Source organism: Scyliorhinus torazame, unplaced genomic scaffold (assembly GCF_047496885.1).
Source record: "Scyliorhinus torazame isolate Kashiwa2021f unplaced genomic scaffold, sScyTor2.1 scaffold_246, whole genome shotgun sequence".
Taxonomy (NCBI): domain Eukaryota; kingdom Metazoa; phylum Chordata; class Chondrichthyes; order Carcharhiniformes; family Scyliorhinidae; genus Scyliorhinus; species Scyliorhinus torazame.
Genome location: NW_027307973.1, coordinates 55,001 through 71,439, shown reverse-complemented (window position 1 = coordinate 71,439; position 16,439 = coordinate 55,001). Strand labels below are relative to the sequence as shown.

Below are 16,439 nucleotides of genomic sequence, written 5' to 3'. Positions count from 1 at the left end.
GTCCTCGCCATTCCTCCCAACACTTGCCTGCGGGCTCAACTCAGGCAGGCGGCTTGGTCGGGCCATTCAGCTGCTGCAGCTTTGCCGGGCCTTTGCAACGCAGCACGGTTGTGTGCCTTGGCGTGCTGCACTTTGATGGGCACGCCAGCTGGCCCGTGTGGCCGCAAGCCAGTGTGTCGGCAGGACGTTCTCTCTCCTAGCCTGAAGGCGCCGCATGAATGCAAGTTGTGGCATTGGGGCTGGTGTGGAAAGCGAAGGAAGAGAGAGCTGGCTTGCATTGCCTGCCTGACCCTTGTGCTGGCTGTGCTGAGAGAAGTGCGCAGCGTTGCAATGTGGAAAGGCAGCAGCGTGCAGGCGGCAGGATGCCTACGGCCATACTAGTCTGAAAACGCCCGATCTCGTCTGATCTCGGAAGCTAAGCAGACTCAGGCCTGGTTAGTACTTGGATGGGAGACCGCCTGGCAATACCAGGTGCAGTAGGCTTTTGCGGCCAGCAGTGACTGCTCACGCCAAGCACTCTCCACACCAGAGGCAGGCCAACCTTTTGCTGCTCTCTGCGTCCTCGCCATTCCTCCCAACACTTGCCTGCGGGCTCAACTCAGGCAGGCGGCTTGGTCGGGCCATTCAGCTGCTGCAGCTTTGCCGGGCCTTTGCAACGCAGCACGGTTGTGTGCCTTGGCGTGCTGCACTTTGATGGGCACGCCAGCTGGCCCGTGTGGCCGCAAGCCAGTGTGTCGGCAGGACGTTCTCTCTCCTAGCCTGAAGGCGCCGCATGAATGCAAGTTGTGGCATTGGGGCTGGTGTGGAAAGTGAAGGAAGAGAGAGCTGGCTTGCATTGCCTGCCTGACCCTTGTGCTGGCTGTGCTGAGAGAAGTGCGCAGCGTTGCAATGTGGAAAGGCAGCAGCGTGCAGGCGGCAGGCTGGTGTGAGGTAGGCGGGGCTTGCAGTTTTCCTTGAGGAGGTGGAGAAGAAAAAAGAGAGCTCGGTGGGGATGGCATGAAGGGGAGCGAGTATCAGGCATATAGGCTAGAATTAGCAGGAGAAGGAGAGAAAGAGGAGGAGAAGTAGAAGTAGAAGTAGAAAAAGAGAGAGAAAAAATTGAAAACAACCGGAAAGAAGAAGTGGCGAGGGTGCTAGGGTGGCCAGCTTGAATAGGCGAGAAGACGGTGCTGCAGATGCCTACGGCCATACTAGTCTGAAAACGCCTGATCTCGTCTGATCTCGGAAGCTAAGCAGACTCAGGCCTGGTTAGTACTTGGATGGGAGACCGCCTGGGAATACCAGGTGCAGTAGGCTTTTGCGGCCAGCAGAGACTGCTCACGCCAAGCACTCTCCACACCAGAGGCAGGCCAACCTTTTGCTGCTCTCTGCGTCCTCGCCATTCCTCCCAACACTTGCCTGCGGGCTCAACTCAGGCAGGCGGCTTGGTCGGGCCATTCAGCTGCTGCAGCTTTGCCGGGCCTTTGCAACGCAGCACGGTTGTGTGCCTTGGCGTGCTGCACTTTGATGGGCACGCCAGCTGGCCCGTGTGGCCGCAAGCCAGTGTGTCGGCAGGACGTTCTCTCTCCTAGCCTGAAGGCGCCGCATGAATGCAAGTTGTGGCATTGGGGCTGGTGTGGAAAGCGAAGGAAGAGAGAGCTGGCTTGCATTGCCTGCCTGACCCTTGTGCTGGCTGTGCTGAGAGAAGTGCGCAGCGTTGCAATGTGGAAAGGCAGCAGCGTGCAGGCGGCAGGCTGGTGTGAGGTGGGCGGGGCTTGCAGTTTTCCTTGGGGAGGTGGAGAAGAAAAAAGAGAGCTAGGTGGGGACGGCATGAAGGGGAGCGAGTATCAGGCATATAGGCTAGAATTAGCAGGAGAAGGAGAGAAAGAGGAGGAGAAGTAGAAGTAGAAGTAGAAAAAGAGAGAGAAAAAATTGAAAACAACCGGAAAGAAGAAGTGGCGAGGGTGCTAGGGTGGCCAGCTTGAATAGGCGAGAAGACGGTGCTGCAGATGCCTACGGCCATACTAGTCTGAAAACGCCCGATCTCGTCTGATCTCGGAAGCTAAGCAGACTCAGGCCTGGTTAGTACTTGGATGGGAGACCGCCTGGGAATACCAGGTGCAGTAGGCTTTTGCGGCCAGCAGTGACTGCTCACGCCAAGCACTCTCCACACCAGAGGCAGGCCAACCTTTTGCTGCTCTCTGCGTCCTCGCCATTCCTCCCAACACTTGCCTGCGGGCTCAACTCAGGCAGGCGGCTTGGTCGGGCCATTCAGCTGCTGCAGCTTTGCCGGGCCTTTGCAACGCAGCACGGTTGTGTGCCTTGGCGTGCTGCACTTTGATGGGCACGCCAGCTGGCCCGTGTGGCCGCAAGCCAGTGTGTCGGCAGGACGTTCTCTCTCCTAGCCTGAAGGCGCCGCATGAATGCAAGTTGTGGCATTGGGGCTGGTGTGGAAAGCGAAGGAAGAGAGAGCTGGCTTGCATTGCCTGCCTGACCCTTGTGCTGGCTGTGCTGAGAGAAGTGCGCAGCGTTGCAATGTGGAAAGGCAGCAGCGTGCAGGCGGCAGGCTGGTGTGAGGTAGGCGGGGCTTGCAGTTTTCCTTGAGGAGGTGGAGAAGAAAAAAGAGAGCTAGGTGGGGACGGCATGAAGGGGAGCGAGTATCAGGCATATAGGCTAGAATTAGCAGGAGAAGGAGAGAAAGAGGAGGAGAAGTAGAAGTAGAAGTAGAAAAAGAGAGAGAAAAAATTGAAAACAACCGGAAAGAAGAAGTGGCGAGGGTGCTAGGGTGGCCAGCTTGAATAGGCGAGAAGACGGTGCTGCAGATGCCTACGGCCATACTAGTCTGAAAACGCCCGATCTCGTCTGATCTCGGAAGCTAAGCAGACTCAGGCCTGGTTAGTACTTGGATGGGAGACCGCCTGGGAATACCAGGTGCAGTAGGCTTTTGCGGCCAGCAGTGACTGCTCACGCCAAGCACTCTCCACACCAGAGGCAGGCCAACCTTTTGCTGCTCTCTGCGTCCTCGCCATTCCTCCCAACACTTGCCTGCGGGCTCAACTCAGGCAGGCGGCTTGGTCGGGCCATTCAGCTGCTGCAGCTTTGCCGGGCCTTTGCAACGCAGCACGGTTGTGTGCCTTGGCGTGCTGCACTTTGATGGGCACGCCAGCTGGCCCGTGTGGCCGCAAGCCAGTGTGTCGACAGGACGTTCTCTCTCCTAGCCTGAAGGCGCCGCATGAATGCAAGTTGTGGCATTGGGGCTGGTGTGGAAAGCGAAGGAAGAGAGAGCTGGCTTGCATTGCCTGCCTGACCCTTGTGCTGGCTGTGCTGAGAGAAGTGCGCAGCGTTGCAATGTGGAAAGGCAGCAGCGTGCAGGCGGCAGGATGCCTACGGCCATACTAGTCTGAAAACGCCCGATCTCGTCTGATCTCGGAAGCTAAGCAGACTCAGGCCTGGTTAGTACTTGGATGGGAGACCGCCTGGCAATACCAGGTGCAGTAGGCTTTTGCGGCCAGCAGTGACTGCTCACGCCAAGCACTCTCCACACCAGAGGCAGGCCAACCTTTTGCTGCTCTCTGCGTCCTCGCCATTCCTCCCAACACTTGCCTGCGGGCTCAACTCAGGCAGGCGGCTTGGTCGGGCCATTCAGCTGCTGCAGCTTTGCCGGGCCTTTGCAACGCAGCACGGTTGTGTGCCTTGGCGTGCTGCACTTTGATGGGCACGCCAGCTGGCCCGTGTGGCCGCAAGCCAGTGTGTCGGCAGGACGTTCTCTCTCCTAGCCTGAAGGCGCCGCATGAATGCAAGTTGTGGCATTGGGGCTGGTGTGGAAAGTGAAGGAAGAGAGAGCTGGCTTGCATTGCCTGCCTGACCCTTGTGCTGGCTGTGCTGAGAGAAGTGCGCAGCGTTGCAATGTGGAAAGGCAGCAGCGTGCAGGCGGCAGGCTGGTGTGAGGTAGGCGGGGCTTGCAGTTTTCCTTGAGGAGGTGGAGAAGAAAAAAGAGAGCTCGGTGGGGATGGCATGAAGGGGAGCGAGTATCAGGCATATAGGCTAGAATTAGCAGGAGAAGGAGAGAAAGAGGAGGAGAAGTAGAAGTAGAAGTAGAAAAAGAGAGAGAAAAAATTGAAAACAACCGGAAAGAAGAAGTGGCGAGGGTGCTAGGGTGGCCAACTTGAATAGGCGAGAAGACGGTGCTGCAGATGCCTGCGGCCATACTAGTCTGAAAACGCCCGATCTCGTCTGATCTCGGAAGCTAAGCAGACTTAGGCCTGGTTAGTACTTGGATGGGAGACCGCCTGGGAATACCAGGTGCAGTAGGCTTTTGCGGCCAGCAGAGACTGCTCACGCCAAGCACTCTCCACACCAGAGGCAGGCCAACCTTTTGCTGCTCTCTGCGTCCTCGCCATTCCTCCCAACACTTGCCTGCGGGCTCAACTCAGGCAGGCGGCTTGGTCGGGCCATTCAGCTGCTGCAGCTTTGCCGGGCCTTTGCAACGCAGCACGGTTGGGTGCCTTGGCGTGCTGCACTTTGATGGGCCCGCCAGCTGGCCCGTGTGGCCGCAAGCCAGTGTGTCGGCAGGGCGTTCTCCTAGCCTGAAGGCGCCGCATGAATGCAAGTTGTGGCATTGGGGCTGGTGTGGAAAGCGAAGGAAGAGAGAGCTGGCTTGCATTGCCTGCCTGACCCTTGTGCTGGCTGTGCTGAGAGAAGTGCGCAGCGTTGCAATGTGGAAAGGCAGCAGCGTGCAGGCGGCAGGCTGGTGTGAGGTGGGCGGGGCTTGCAGTTTTCCTTGGGGAGGTGGAGAAGAAAAAAGAGAGCTAGGTGGGGACGGCATGAAGGGGAGCGAGTATCAGGCATATAGGCTAGAATTAGCAGGAGAAGGAGAGAAAGAGGAGGAGAAGTAGAAGTAGAAGTAGAAAAAGAGAGAGAAAAAATTGAAAACAACCGGAAAGAAGAAGTGGCGAGGGTGCTAGGGTGGCCAGCTTGAATAGGCGAGAAGACGGTGCTGCAGATGCCTACGGCCATACTAGTCTGAAAACGCCCGATCTCGTCTGATCTCGGAAGCTAAGCAGACTCAGGCCTGGTTAGTACTTGGATGGGAGACCGCCTGGGAATACCAGGTGCAGTAGGCTTTTGCGGCCAGCAGTGACTGCTCACGCCAAGCACTCTCCACACCAGAGGCAGGCCAACCTTTTGCTGCTCTCTGCGTCCTCGCCATTCCTCCCAACACTTGCCTGCGGGCTCAACTCAGGCAGGCGGCTTGGTCGGGCCATTCAGCTGCTGCAGCTTTGCCGGGCCTTTGCAACGCAGCACGGTTGTGTGCCTTGGCGTGCTGCACTTTGATGGGCACGCCAGCTGGCCCGTGTGGCCGCAAGCCAGTGTGTCGGCAGGACGTTCTCTCTCCTAGCCTGAAGGCGCCGCATGAATGCAAGTTGTGGCATTGGGGCTGGTGTGGAAAGCGAAGGAAGAGAGAGCTGGCTTGCATTGCCTGCCTGACCCTTGTGCTGGCTGTGCTGAGAGAAGTGCGCAGCGTTGCAATGTGGAAAGGCAGCAGCGTGCAGGCGGCAGGCTGGTGTGAGGTAGGCGGGGCTTGCAGTTTTCCTTGAGGAGGTGGAGAAGAAAAAAGAGAGCTAGGTGGGGACGGCATGAAGGGGAGCGAGTATCAGGCATATAGGCTAGAATTAGCAGGAGAAGGAGAGAAAGAGGAGGAGAAGTAGAAGTAGAAGTAGAAAAAGAGAGAGAAAAAATTGAAAACAACCGGAAAGAAGAAGTGGCGAGGGTGCTAGGGTGGCCAGCTTGAATAGGCGAGAAGACGGTGCTGCAGATGCCTACGGCCATACTAGTCTGAAAACGCCCGATCTCGTCTGATCTCGGAAGCTAAGCAGACTCAGGCCTGGTTAGTACTTGGATGGGAGACCGCCTGGGAATACCAGGTGCAGTAGGCTTTTGCGGCCAGCAGTGACTGCTCACGCCAAGCACTCTCCACACCAGAGGCAGGCCAACCTTTTGCTGCTCTCTGCGTCCTCGCCATTCCTCCCAACACTTGCCTGCGGGCTCAACTCAGGCAGGCGGCTTGGTCGGGCCATTCAGCTGCTGCAGCTTTGCCGGGCCTTTGCAACGCAGCACGGTTGTGTGCCTTGGCGTGCTGCACTTTGATGGGCACGCCAGCTGGCCCGTGTGGCCGCAAGCCAGTGTGTCGACAGGACGTTCTCTCTCCTAGCCTGAAGGCGCCGCATGAATGCAAGTTGTGGCATTGGGGCTGGTGTGGAAAGCGAAGGAAGAGAGAGCTGGCTTGCATTGCCTGCCTGACCCTTGTGCTGGCTGTGCTGAGAGAAGTGCGCAGCGTTGCAATGTGGAAAGGCAGCAGCGTGCAGGCGGCAGGCTGGTGTGAGGTAGGCGGGGCTTGCAGTTTTCCTTGAGGAGGTGGAGAAGAAAAAAGAGAGCTCGGTGGGGGTGGCATGAAGGGGAGCGAGTATCAGGCATATAGGCTAGAATTAGCAGGAGAAGGAGAGAAAGAGGAGGAGAAGTAGAAGTAGAAGTAGAAAAAGAGAGAGAAAAAATTGAAAACAACCGGAAAGAAGAAGTGGCGAGGGTGCTAGGGTGGCCAGCTTGAATAGGCGAGAAGACGGTGCTGCAGATGCCTACGGCCATACTAGTCTGAAAACGCCCAATCTCGTCTGATCTCGGAAGCTAAGCAGACTCAGGCCTGGTTAGTACTTGGATGGGAGACCGCCTGGGAATACCAGGTGCAGTAGGCTTTTGCGGCCAGCAGAGACTGCTCACGCCAAGCACTCTCCACACCAGAGGCAGGCCAACCTTTTGCTGCTCTCTGCGTCCTCGCCATTCCTCCCAACACTTGCCTGCGGGCTCAACTCAGGCAGGCGGCTTGGTCGGGCCATTCAGCTGCTGCAGCTTTGCCGGGCCTTTGCAACGCAGCACGGTTGTGTGCCTTGGCGTGCTGCACTTTGATGGGCACGCCAGCTGGCCCGTGTGGCCGCAAGCCAGTGTGTCGGCAGGACGTTCTCTCTCCTAGCCTGAAGGCGCCGCATGAATGCAAGTTGTGGCATTGGGGCTGGTGTGGAAAGCGAAGGAAGAGAGAGCTGGCTTGCATTGCCTGCCTGACCCTTGTGCTGGCTGTGCTGAGAGAAGTGCGCAGCGTTGCAATGTGGAAAGGCAGCAGCGTGCAGGCGGCAGGCTGGTGTGAGGTGGGCGGGGCTTGCAGTTTTCCTTGGGGAGGTGGAGAAGAAAAAAGAGAGCTAGGTGGGGACGGCATGAAGGGGAGCGAGTATCAGGCATATAGGCTAGAATTAGCAGGAGAAGGAGAGAATGAGGAGGAGAAGTAGAAGTAGAAGTAGAAAAAGAGAGAGAAAAAATTGAAAACAACCGGAAAGAAGAAGTGGCGAGGGTGCTAGGGTGGCCAACTTGAATAGGCGAGAAGACGGTGCTGCAGATGCCTGCGGCCATACTAGTCTGAAAACGGCCGATCTCGTCTGATCTCGGAAGCTAAGCAGACTCAGGCCTGGTTAGTACTTGGATGGGAGACCGCCTGGGAATACCAGGTGCAGTAGGGTTTTGCGGCCAGCAGAGACTGCTCACGCCAAGCACTCTCCACACCAGAGGCAGGCCAACGTTTTGCTGCTCTCTGCGTCCTCGCCATTCCTCCCAACACTTGCCTGCGGGCTCAACTCAGGCAGGCGGCTTGGTCGGGCCATTCAGCTGCTGCAGCTTTGCCGGGCCTTTGCAACGCAGCACGGTTGGGTGCCTTGGCGTGCTGCACTTTGATGGGCCCGCCAGCTGGCCCGTGTGGCCGCAAGCCAGTGTGTCGGCAGGACGTTCTCCTAGCCTGAAGGCGCCGCATGAATGCAAGTTGTGGCATTGGGGCTGGTGTGGAAAGCGAAGGAAGAGAGAGCTGGCTTGCATTGCCTGCCTGACCCTTGTGCTGGCTGTGCTGAGAGAAGTGCGCAGCGTTGCAATGTGGAAAGGCAGCAGCGTGCAGGCGGCAGGCTGGTGTGAGGTGGGCGGGGCTTGCAGTTTTCCTTGGGGAGGTGGAGAAGAAAAAAGAGAGCTAGGTGGGGACGGCATGAAGGGGAGCGAGTATCAGGCATATAGGCTAGAATTAGCAGGAGAAGGAGAGAAAGAGGAGGAGAAGTAGAAGTAGAAGTAGAAAAAGAGAGAGAAAAAATTGAAAACAACCGGAAAGAAGAAGTGGCGAGGGTGCTAGGGTGGCCAGCTTGAATAGGCGAGAAGACGGTGCTGCAGATGCCTACGGCCATACTAGTCTGAAAACGCCCGATCTCGTCTGATCTCGGAAGCTAAGCAGACTCAGGCCTGGTTAGTACTTGGATGGGAGACCGCCTGGGAATACCAGGTGCAGTAGGCTTTTGCGGCCAGCAGTGACTGCTCACGCCAAGCACTCTCCACACCAGAGGCAGGCCAACCTTTTGCTGCTCTCTGCGTCCTCGCCATTCCTCCCAACACTTGCCTGCGGGCTCAACTCAGGCAGGCGGCTTGGTCGGGCTGTTCAGCTGCTGCAGCTTTGCCGGGCCTTTGCAACGCAGCACGGTTGTGTGCCTTGGCGTGCTGCACTTTGATGGGCACGCCAGCTGGCCCGTGTGGCCGCAAGCCAGTGTGTCGGCAGGACGTTCTCTCTCCTAGCCTGAAGGCGCCGCATGAATGCAAGTTGTGGCATTGGGGCTGGTGTGGAAAGCGAAGGAAGAGAGAGCTGGCTTGCATTGCCTGCCTGACCCTTGTGCTGGCTGTGCTGAGAGAGGTGCGCAGCGTTGCAATGTGGAAAGGCAGCAGCGTGCAGGCGGCAGGCTGGTGTGAGGTAGGCGGGGCTTGCAGTTTTCCTTGAGGAGGTGGAGAAGAAAAAAGAGAGCTCGGTGGGGGTGGCATGAAGGGGAGCGAGTATCAGGCATATAGGCTAGAATTAGCAGGAGAAGGAGAGAAAGAGGAGGAGAAGTAGAAGTAGAAGTAGAAAAAGAGAGAGAAAAAATTGAAAACAACCGGAAAGAAGAAGTGGCGAGGGTGCTAGGGTGGCCAGCTTGAATAGGCGAGAAGACGGTGCTGCAGATGCCTACGGCCATACTAGTCTGAAAACGCCCGATCTCGTCTGATCTCGGAAGCTAAGCAGACTCAGGCCTGGTTAGTACTTGGATGGGAGACCGCCTGGGAATACCAGGTGCAGTAGGCTTTTGCGGCCAGCAGTGACTGCTCACGCCAAGCACTCTCCACACCAGAGGCAGGCCAACCTTTTGCTGCTCTCTGCGTCCTCGCCATTCCTCCCAACACTTGCCTGCGGGCTCAACTCAGGCAGGCGGCTTGGTCGGGCCATTCAGCTGCTGCAGCTTTGCCGGGCCTTTGCAACGCAGCACGGTTGGGTGCCTTGGCGTGCTGCACTTTGATGGGCCCGCCAGCTGGCCCGTGTGGCCGCAAGCCAGTGTGTCGGCAGGACGTTCTCCTAGCCTGAAGGCGCCGCATGAATGCAAGTTGTGGCATTGGGGCTGGTGTGGAAAGCGAAGGAAGAGAGAGCTGGCTTGCATTGCCTGCCTGACCCTTGTGCTGGCTGTGCTGAGAGAAGTGCGCAGCGTTGCAATGTGGAAAGACAGCAGCGTGCAGGCGGCAGGCTGGTGTGAGGTGGGCGGGGCTTGCAGTTTTCCTTGGGGAGGTGGAGAAGAAAAAAGAGAGCTAGGTGGGGACGGCATGAAGGGGAGCGAGTATCAGGCATATAGGCTAGAATTAGCAGGAGAAGGAGAGAAAGAGGAGGAGAAGTAGAAGTAGAAGTAGAAAAAGAGAGAGAAAAAATTGAAAACAACCGGAAAGAAGAAGTGGCGAGGGTGCTAGGGTGGCCAGCTTGAATAGGCGAGAAGACGGTGCTGCAGATGCCTACGGCCATACTAGTCTGAAAACGCCCGATCTCGTCTGATCTCGGAAGCTAAGCAGACTCAGGCCTGGTTAGTACTTGGATGGGAGACCGCCTGGGAATACCAGGTGCAGTAGGCTTTTGCGGCCAGCAGAGACTGCTCACGCCAAGCACTCTCCACACCAGAGGCAGGCCAACCTTTTGCTGCTCTCTGCGTCCTCGCCATTCCTCCCAACACTTGCCTGCGGGCTCAACTCAGGCAGGCGGCTTGGTCGGGCCATTCAGCTGCTGCAGCTTTGCCGGGCCTTTGCAACGCAGCACGGTTGTGTGCCTTGGCGTGCTGCACTTTGATGGGCACGCCAGCTGGCCCGTGTGGCCGCAAGCCAGTGTGTCGGCAGGACGTTCTCTCTCCTAGCCTGAAGGCGCCGCATGAATGCAAGTTGTGGCATTGGGGCTGGTGTGGAAAGCGAAGGAAGAGAGAGCTGGCTTGCATTGCCTGCCTGACCCTTGTGCTGGCTGTGCTGAGAGAAGTGCGCAGCGTTGCAATGTGGAAAGGCAGCAGCGTGCAGGCGGCAGGCTGGTGTGAGGTGGGCGGGGCTTGCAGTTTTCCTTGGGGAGGTGGAGAAGAAAAAAGAGAGCTAGGTGGGGACGGCATGAAGGGGAGCGAGTATCAGGCATATAGGCTAGAATTAGCAGGAGAAGGAGAGAAAGAGGAGGAGAAGTAGAAGTAGAAGTAGAAAAAGAGAGAGAAAAAATTGAAAACAACCGGAAAGAAGAAGTGGCGAGGGTGCTAGGGTGGCCAACTTGAATAGGCGAGAAGACGGTGCTGCAGATGCCTGTGGCCATACTAGTCTGAAAACGCCCGATCTCGTCTGATCTCGGAAGCTAAGCAGACTCAGGCCTGGTTAGTACTTGGATGGGAGACCGCCTGGGAATACCAGGTGCAGTAGGCTTTTGCGGCCAGCAGAGACTGCTCACGCCAAGCACTCTCCACACCAGAGGCAGGCCAACCTTTTGCTGCTCTCTGCGTCCTCGCCATTCCTCCCAACACTTGCCTGCGGGCTCAACTCAGGCAGGCGGCTTGGTCGGGCCATTCAGCTGCTGCAGCTTTGCCGGGCCTTTGCAACGCAGCACGGTTGTGTGCCTTGGCGTGCTGCACTTTGATGGGCACGCCAGCTGGCCCGTGTGGCCGCAAGCCAGTGTGTCGGCAGGACGTTCTCTCTCCTAGCCTGAAGGCGCCGCATGAATGCAAGTTGTGGCATTGGGGCTGGTGTGGAAAGCGAAGGAAGAGAGAGCTGGCTTGCATTGCCTGCCTGACCCTTGTGCTGGCTGTGCTGAGAGAAGTGCGCAGCGTTGCAATGTGGAAAGGCAGCAGCGTGCAGGCGGCAGGCTGGTGTGAGGTAGGCGGGGCTTGCAGTTTTCCTTGAGGAGGTGGAGAAGAAAAAAGAGAGCTCGGTGGGGGTGGCATGAAGGGGAGCGAGTATCAGGCATATAGGCTAGAATTAGCAGGAGAAGGAGAGAAAGAGGAGGAGAAGTAGAAGTAGAAGTAGAAAAAGAGAGAGAAAAAATTGAAAACAACCGGAAAGAAGAAGTGGCGAGGGTGCTAGGGTGGCCAGCTTGAATAGGCGAGAAGACGGTGCTGCAGATGCCTACGGCCATACTAGTCTGAAAACGCCCGATCTCGTCTGATCTCGAAAGCTAAGCAGACTCAGGCCTGGTTAGTACTTGGATGGGAGACCGCCTGGGAATACCAGGTGCAGTAGGCTTTTGCGGCCAGCAGTGACTGCTCACGCCAAGCACTCTCCACACCAGAGGCAGGCCAACCTTTTGCTGCTCTCTGCGTCCTCGCCATTCCTCCCAACACTTGCCTGCGGGCTCAACTCAGGCAGGCGGCTTGGTCGGGCCATTCAGCTGCTGCAGCTTTGCCGGGCCTTTGCAACGCAGCACGGTTGGGTGCCTTGGCGTGCTGCACTTTGATGGGCCCGCCAGCTGGCCCGTGTGGCCGCAAGCCAGTGTGTCGGCAGGACGTTCTCCTAGCCTGAAGGCGCCGCATGAATGCAAGTTGTGGCATTGGGGCTGGTGTGGAAAGCGAAGGAAGAGAGAGCTGGCTTGCATTGCCTGCCTGACCCTTGTGCTGGCTGTGCTGAGAGAAGTGCGCAGCGTTGCAATGTGGAAAGGCAGCAGCGTGCAGGCGGCAGGCTGGTGTGAGGTGGGCGGGGCTTGCAGTTTTCCTTGGGGAGGTGGAGAAGAAAAAAGAGAGCTAGGTGGGGACGGCATGAAGGGGAGCGAGTATCAGGCATATAGGCTAGAATTAGCAGGAGAAGGAGAGAAAGAGGAGGAGAAGTAGAAGTAGAAGTAGAAAAAGAGAGAGAAAAAATTGAAAACAACCGGAAAGAAGAAGTGGCGAGGGTGCTAGGGTGGCCAGCTTGAATAGGCGAGAAGACGGTGCTGCAGATGCCTACGGCCATACTAGTCTGAAAACGCCCGATCTCGTCTGATCTCGGAAGCTAAGCAGACTCAGGCCTGGTTAGTACTTGGATGGGAGACCGCCTGGGAATACCAGGTGCAGTAGTCTTTTGCGGCCAGCAGTGACTGCTCACGCCAAGCACTCTCCACACCAGAGGCAGGCCAACCTTTTGCTGCTCTCTGCGTCCTCGCCATTCCTCCCAACACTTGCCTGCGGGCTCAACTCAGGCAGGCGGCTTGGTCGGGCCATTCAGCTGCTGCAGCTTTGCCGGGCCTTTGCAACGCAGCACGGTTGGGTGCCTTGGCGTGCTGCACTTTGATGGGCCCGCCAGCTGGCCCGTGTGGCCGCAAGCCAGTGTGTCGGCAGGACGTTCTCCTAGCCTGAAGGCGCCGCATGAATGCAAGTTGTGGCATTGGGGCTGGTGTGGAAAGCGAAGGAAGAGAGAGCTGGCTTGCATTGCCTGCCTGACCCTTGTGCTGGCTGTGCTGAGAGAAGTGCGCAGCGTTGCAATGTGGAAAGGCAGCAGCGTGCAGGCGGCAGGCTGGTGTGAGGTGGGCGGGGCTTGCAGTTTTCCTTGGGGAGGTGGAGAAGAAAAAAGAGAGCTAGGTGGGGACGGCATGAAGGGGAGCGAGTATCAGGCATATAGGCTAGAATTAGCAGGAGAAGGAGAGAAAGAGGAGGAGAAGTAGAAGTAGAAGTAGAAAAAGAGAGAGAAAAAATTGAAAACAACCGGAAAGAAGAAGTGGCGAGGGTGCTAGGGTGGCCAGCTTGAATAGGCGAGAAGACGGTGCTGCAGATGCCTACGGCCATACTAGTCTGAAAACGCCCGATCTCGTCTGATCTCGGAAGCTAAGCAGACTCAGGCCTGGTTAGTACTTGGATGGGAGACCGCCTGGGAATACCAGGTGCAGTAGGCTTTTGCGGCCAGCAGTGACTGCTCACGCCAAGCACTCTCCACACCAGAGGCAGGCCAACCTTTTGCTGCTCTCTGCGTCCTCGCCATTCCTCCCAACACTTGCCTGCGGGCTCAACTCAGGCAGGCGGCTTGGTCGGGCCATTCAGCTGCTGCAGCTTTGCCGGGCCTTTGCAACGCAGCACGGTTGTGTGCCTTGGCGTGCTGCACTTTGATGGGCACGCCAGCTGGCCCGTGTGGCCGCAAGCCAGTGTGTCGGCAGGACGTTCTCTCTCCTAGCCTGAAGGCGCCGCATGAATGCAAGTTGTGGCATTGGGGCTGGTGTGGAAAGCGAAGGAAGAGAGAGCTGGCTTGCATTGCCTGCCTGACCCTTGTGCTGGCTGTGCTGAGAGAAGTGCGCAGCGTTGCAATGTGGAAAGGCAGCAGCGTGCAGGCGGCAGGCTGGTGTGAGGTAGGCGGGGCTTGCAGTTTTCCTTGAGGAGGTGGAGAAGAAAAAAGAGAGCTCGGTGGGGATGGCATGAAGGGGAGCGAGTATCAGGCATATAGGCTAGAATTAGCAGGAGAAGGAGAGAAAGAGGAGGAGAAGTAGAAGTAGAAGTAGAAAAAGAGAGAGAAAAAATTGAAAACAACCGGAAAGAAGAAGTGGCGAGGGTGCTAGGGTGGCCAGCTTGAATAGGCGAGAAGACGGTGCTGCAGATGCCTACGGCCATACTAGTCTGAAAACGCCCGATCTCGTCTGATCTCGGAAGCTAAGCAGACTCAGGCCTGGTTAGTACTTGGATGGGAGACCGCCTGGGAATACCAGGTGCAGTAGGCTTTTGCGGCCAGCAGTGACTGCTCACGCCAAGCACTCTCCACACCAGAGGCAGGCCAACCTTTTGCTGCTCTCTGCGTCCTCGCCATTCCTCCCAACACTTGCCTGCGGGCTCAACTCAGGCAGGCGGCTTGGTCGGGCCATTCAGCTGCTGCAGCTTTGCCGGGCCTTTGCAACGCAGCACGGTTGTGTGCCTTGGCGTGCTGCACTTTGATGGGCCCGCCAGCTGGCCCGTGTGGCCGCAAGCCAGTGTGTCGGCAGGACGTTCTCTCTCCTAGCCTGAAGGCGCCGCATGAATGCAAGTTGTGGCATTGGGGCTGGTGTGGAAAGCGAAGGAAGAGAGAGCTGGCTTGCATTGCCTGCCTGACCCTTGTGCTGGCTGTGCTGAGAGAAGTGCGCAGCGTTGCAATGTGGAAAGGCAGCAGCGTGCAGGCGGCAGGCTGGTGTGAGGTAGGCGGGGCTTGCAGTTTTCCTTGAGGAGGTGGAGAAGAAAAAAGAGAGCTCGGTGGGGATGGCATGAAGGGGAGCGAGTATCAGGCATATAGGCTAGAATTAGCAGGAGAAGGAGAGAAAGAGGAGGAGAAGTAGAAGTAGAAGTAGAAAAAGAGAGAGAAAAAATTGAAAACAACCGGAAAGAAGAAGTGGCGAGGGTGCTAGGGTGGCCAGCTTGAATAGGCGAGAAGACGGTGCTGCAGATGCCTACGGCCATACTAGTCTGAAAACGCCCGATCTCGTCTGATCTCGGAAGCTAAGCAGACTCAGGCCTGGTTAGTACTTGGATGGGAGACCGCCTGGGAATACCAGGTGCAGTAGGCTTTTGCGGCCAGCAGTGACTGCTCACGCCAAGCACTCTCCACACCAGAGGCAGGCCAACCTTTTGCTGCTCTCTGCGTCCTCGCCATTCCTCCCAACACTTGCCTGCGGGCTCAACTCAGGCAGGCGGCTTGGTCGGGCCATTCAGCTGCTGCAGCTTTGCCGGGCCTTTGCAACGCAGCACGGTTGGGTGCCTTGGCGTGCTGCACTTTGATGGGCCCGCCAGCTGGCCCGTGTGGCCGCAAGCCAGTGTGTCGGCAGGACGTTCTCCTAGCCTGAAGGCGCCGCATGAATGCAAGTTGTGGCATTGGGGCTGGTGTGGAAAGCGAAGGAAGAGAGAGCTGGCTTGCATTGCCTGCCTGACCCTTGTGCTGGCTGTGCTGAGAGAAGTGCGCAGCGTTGCAATGTGGAAAGGCAGCAGCGTGCAGGCGGCAGGCTGGTGTGAGGTGGGCGGGGCTTGCAGTTTTCCTTGGGGAGGTGGAGAAGAAAAAAGAGAGCTAGGTGGGGACGGCATGAAGGGGAGCGAGTATCAGGCATATAGGCTAGAATTAGCAGGAGAAGGAGAGAAAGAGGAGGAGAAGTAGAAGTAGAAGTAGAAAAAGAGAGAGAAAAAATTGAAAACAACCGGAAAGAAGAAGTGGCGAGGGTGCTAGGGTGGCCAGCTTGAATAGGCGAGAAGACGGTGCTGCAGATGCCTACGGCCATACTAGTCTGAAAACGCCCGATCTCGTCTGATCTCGGAAGCTAAGCAGACTCAGGCCTGGTTAGTACTTGGATGGGAGACCGCCTGGGAATACCAGGTGCAGTAGGCTTTTGCGGCCAGCAGTGACTGCTCACGCCAAGCACTCTCCACACCAGAGGCAGGCCAACCTTTTGCTGCTCTCTGCGTCCTCGCCATTCCTCCCAACACTTGCCTGCGGGCTCAACTCAGGCAGGCGGCTTGGTCGGGCCATTCAGCTGCTGCAGCTTTGCCGGGCCTTTGCAACGCAGCACGGTTGTGTGCCTTGGCGTGCTGCACTTTGATGGGCACGCCAGCTGGCCCGTGTGGCCGCAAGCCAGTGTGTCGGCAGGACGTTCTCTCTCCTAGCCTGAAGGCGCCGCATGAATGCAAGTTGTGGCATTGGGGCTGGTGTGGAAAGCGAAGGAAGAGAGAGCTGGCTTGCATTGCCTGCCTGACCCTTGTGCTGGCTGTGCTGAGAGAAGTGCGCAGCGTTGCAATGTGGAAAGGCAGCAGCGTGCAGGCGGCAGGCTGGTGTGAGGTGGGCGGGGCTTGCAGTTTTCCTTGGGGAGGTGGAGAAGAAAAAAGAGAGCTAGGTGGGGACGGCATGAAGGGGAGCGAGTATCAGGCATATAGGCTAGAATTAGCAGGAGAAGGAGAGAAAGAGGAGGAGAAGTAGAAGTAGAAGTAGAAAAAGAGAGAGAAAAAATTGAAAACAACCGGAAAGAAGAAGTGGCGAGGGTGCTAGGGTGGCCAACTTGAATAGGCGAGAAGACGGTGCTGCAGATGCCTGTGGCCATACTAGTCTGAAAACGCCCGATCTCGTCTGATCTCGGAAGCTAAGCAGACTCAGGCCTGGTTAGTACTTGGATGGGAGACCGC

The 16,439-nt window shown here is 57.3% G+C and overlaps 21 non-coding genes across 21 annotated transcripts in view; all 21 read left to right on the top strand.

Moving 5' to 3' along the window:
- The first annotated feature begins 364 nt into the window (after positions 1-364).
- Positions 365-483, top strand: LOC140406005 (5S ribosomal RNA). The gene has a single exon (XR_011938961.1). It is a non-coding gene; the product is annotated as a 5S ribosomal RNA (ribosomal RNA).
- Positions 484-1,177: 694 nt separating this feature from the next.
- LOC140405938 (5S ribosomal RNA) lies at positions 1,178-1,296 on the top strand. The gene has a single exon (XR_011938896.1). It is a non-coding gene; the product is annotated as a 5S ribosomal RNA (ribosomal RNA).
- Positions 1,297-1,990: 694 nt separating this feature from the next.
- On the top strand, positions 1,991-2,109 carry LOC140406094 (5S ribosomal RNA). Its single transcript, XR_011939028.1, has one exon. It is a non-coding gene; the product is annotated as a 5S ribosomal RNA (ribosomal RNA).
- Positions 2,110-2,803: 694 nt separating this feature from the next.
- On the top strand, positions 2,804-2,922 carry LOC140406093 (5S ribosomal RNA). The gene has a single exon (XR_011939027.1). It is a non-coding gene; the product is annotated as a 5S ribosomal RNA (ribosomal RNA).
- A 439-nt stretch (positions 2,923-3,361) lies between these two features.
- LOC140406004 (5S ribosomal RNA) lies at positions 3,362-3,480 on the top strand. Its single transcript, XR_011938960.1, has one exon. It is a non-coding gene; the product is annotated as a 5S ribosomal RNA (ribosomal RNA).
- Positions 3,481-4,174: 694 nt separating this feature from the next.
- Positions 4,175-4,293, top strand: LOC140405903 (5S ribosomal RNA). The gene has a single exon (XR_011938862.1). It is a non-coding gene; the product is annotated as a 5S ribosomal RNA (ribosomal RNA).
- Positions 4,294-4,983: 690 nt separating this feature from the next.
- Positions 4,984-5,102, top strand: LOC140406092 (5S ribosomal RNA). Its single transcript, XR_011939026.1, has one exon. It is a non-coding gene; the product is annotated as a 5S ribosomal RNA (ribosomal RNA).
- Positions 5,103-5,796: 694 nt separating this feature from the next.
- LOC140406091 (5S ribosomal RNA) lies at positions 5,797-5,915 on the top strand. Its single transcript, XR_011939025.1, has one exon. It is a non-coding gene; the product is annotated as a 5S ribosomal RNA (ribosomal RNA).
- A 694-nt stretch (positions 5,916-6,609) lies between these two features.
- LOC140405996 (5S ribosomal RNA) lies at positions 6,610-6,728 on the top strand. Its single transcript, XR_011938952.1, has one exon. It is a non-coding gene; the product is annotated as a 5S ribosomal RNA (ribosomal RNA).
- A 694-nt stretch (positions 6,729-7,422) lies between these two features.
- LOC140406048 (5S ribosomal RNA) lies at positions 7,423-7,541 on the top strand. Its single transcript, XR_011939000.1, has one exon. It is a non-coding gene; the product is annotated as a 5S ribosomal RNA (ribosomal RNA).
- A 690-nt stretch (positions 7,542-8,231) lies between these two features.
- Positions 8,232-8,350, top strand: LOC140406090 (5S ribosomal RNA). The gene has a single exon (XR_011939024.1). It is a non-coding gene; the product is annotated as a 5S ribosomal RNA (ribosomal RNA).
- Positions 8,351-9,044: 694 nt separating this feature from the next.
- On the top strand, positions 9,045-9,163 carry LOC140406089 (5S ribosomal RNA). Its single transcript, XR_011939023.1, has one exon. It is a non-coding gene; the product is annotated as a 5S ribosomal RNA (ribosomal RNA).
- A 690-nt stretch (positions 9,164-9,853) lies between these two features.
- LOC140406087 (5S ribosomal RNA) lies at positions 9,854-9,972 on the top strand. Its single transcript, XR_011939021.1, has one exon. It is a non-coding gene; the product is annotated as a 5S ribosomal RNA (ribosomal RNA).
- A 694-nt stretch (positions 9,973-10,666) lies between these two features.
- LOC140405949 (5S ribosomal RNA) lies at positions 10,667-10,785 on the top strand. Its single transcript, XR_011938907.1, has one exon. It is a non-coding gene; the product is annotated as a 5S ribosomal RNA (ribosomal RNA).
- Positions 10,786-11,479: 694 nt separating this feature from the next.
- On the top strand, positions 11,480-11,598 carry LOC140405943 (5S ribosomal RNA). The gene has a single exon (XR_011938901.1). It is a non-coding gene; the product is annotated as a 5S ribosomal RNA (ribosomal RNA).
- Positions 11,599-12,288: 690 nt separating this feature from the next.
- On the top strand, positions 12,289-12,407 carry LOC140405931 (5S ribosomal RNA). The gene has a single exon (XR_011938889.1). It is a non-coding gene; the product is annotated as a 5S ribosomal RNA (ribosomal RNA).
- A 690-nt stretch (positions 12,408-13,097) lies between these two features.
- Positions 13,098-13,216, top strand: LOC140406086 (5S ribosomal RNA). Its single transcript, XR_011939020.1, has one exon. It is a non-coding gene; the product is annotated as a 5S ribosomal RNA (ribosomal RNA).
- Positions 13,217-13,910: 694 nt separating this feature from the next.
- Positions 13,911-14,029, top strand: LOC140406085 (5S ribosomal RNA). Its single transcript, XR_011939019.1, has one exon. It is a non-coding gene; the product is annotated as a 5S ribosomal RNA (ribosomal RNA).
- Positions 14,030-14,723: 694 nt separating this feature from the next.
- Positions 14,724-14,842, top strand: LOC140406084 (5S ribosomal RNA). The gene has a single exon (XR_011939018.1). It is a non-coding gene; the product is annotated as a 5S ribosomal RNA (ribosomal RNA).
- Positions 14,843-15,532: 690 nt separating this feature from the next.
- On the top strand, positions 15,533-15,651 carry LOC140406083 (5S ribosomal RNA). The gene has a single exon (XR_011939017.1). It is a non-coding gene; the product is annotated as a 5S ribosomal RNA (ribosomal RNA).
- A 694-nt stretch (positions 15,652-16,345) lies between these two features.
- LOC140405948 (5S ribosomal RNA) overlaps positions 16,346-16,439 on the top strand; it is a 119-nt gene continuing 25 nt past the window's right edge. Inside the window, exon 1 of the ribosomal RNA XR_011938906.1 lies at positions 16,346-16,439. This exon is cut by the window's right edge and continues 25 nt beyond it. This is a non-coding gene — a ribosomal RNA (5S ribosomal RNA).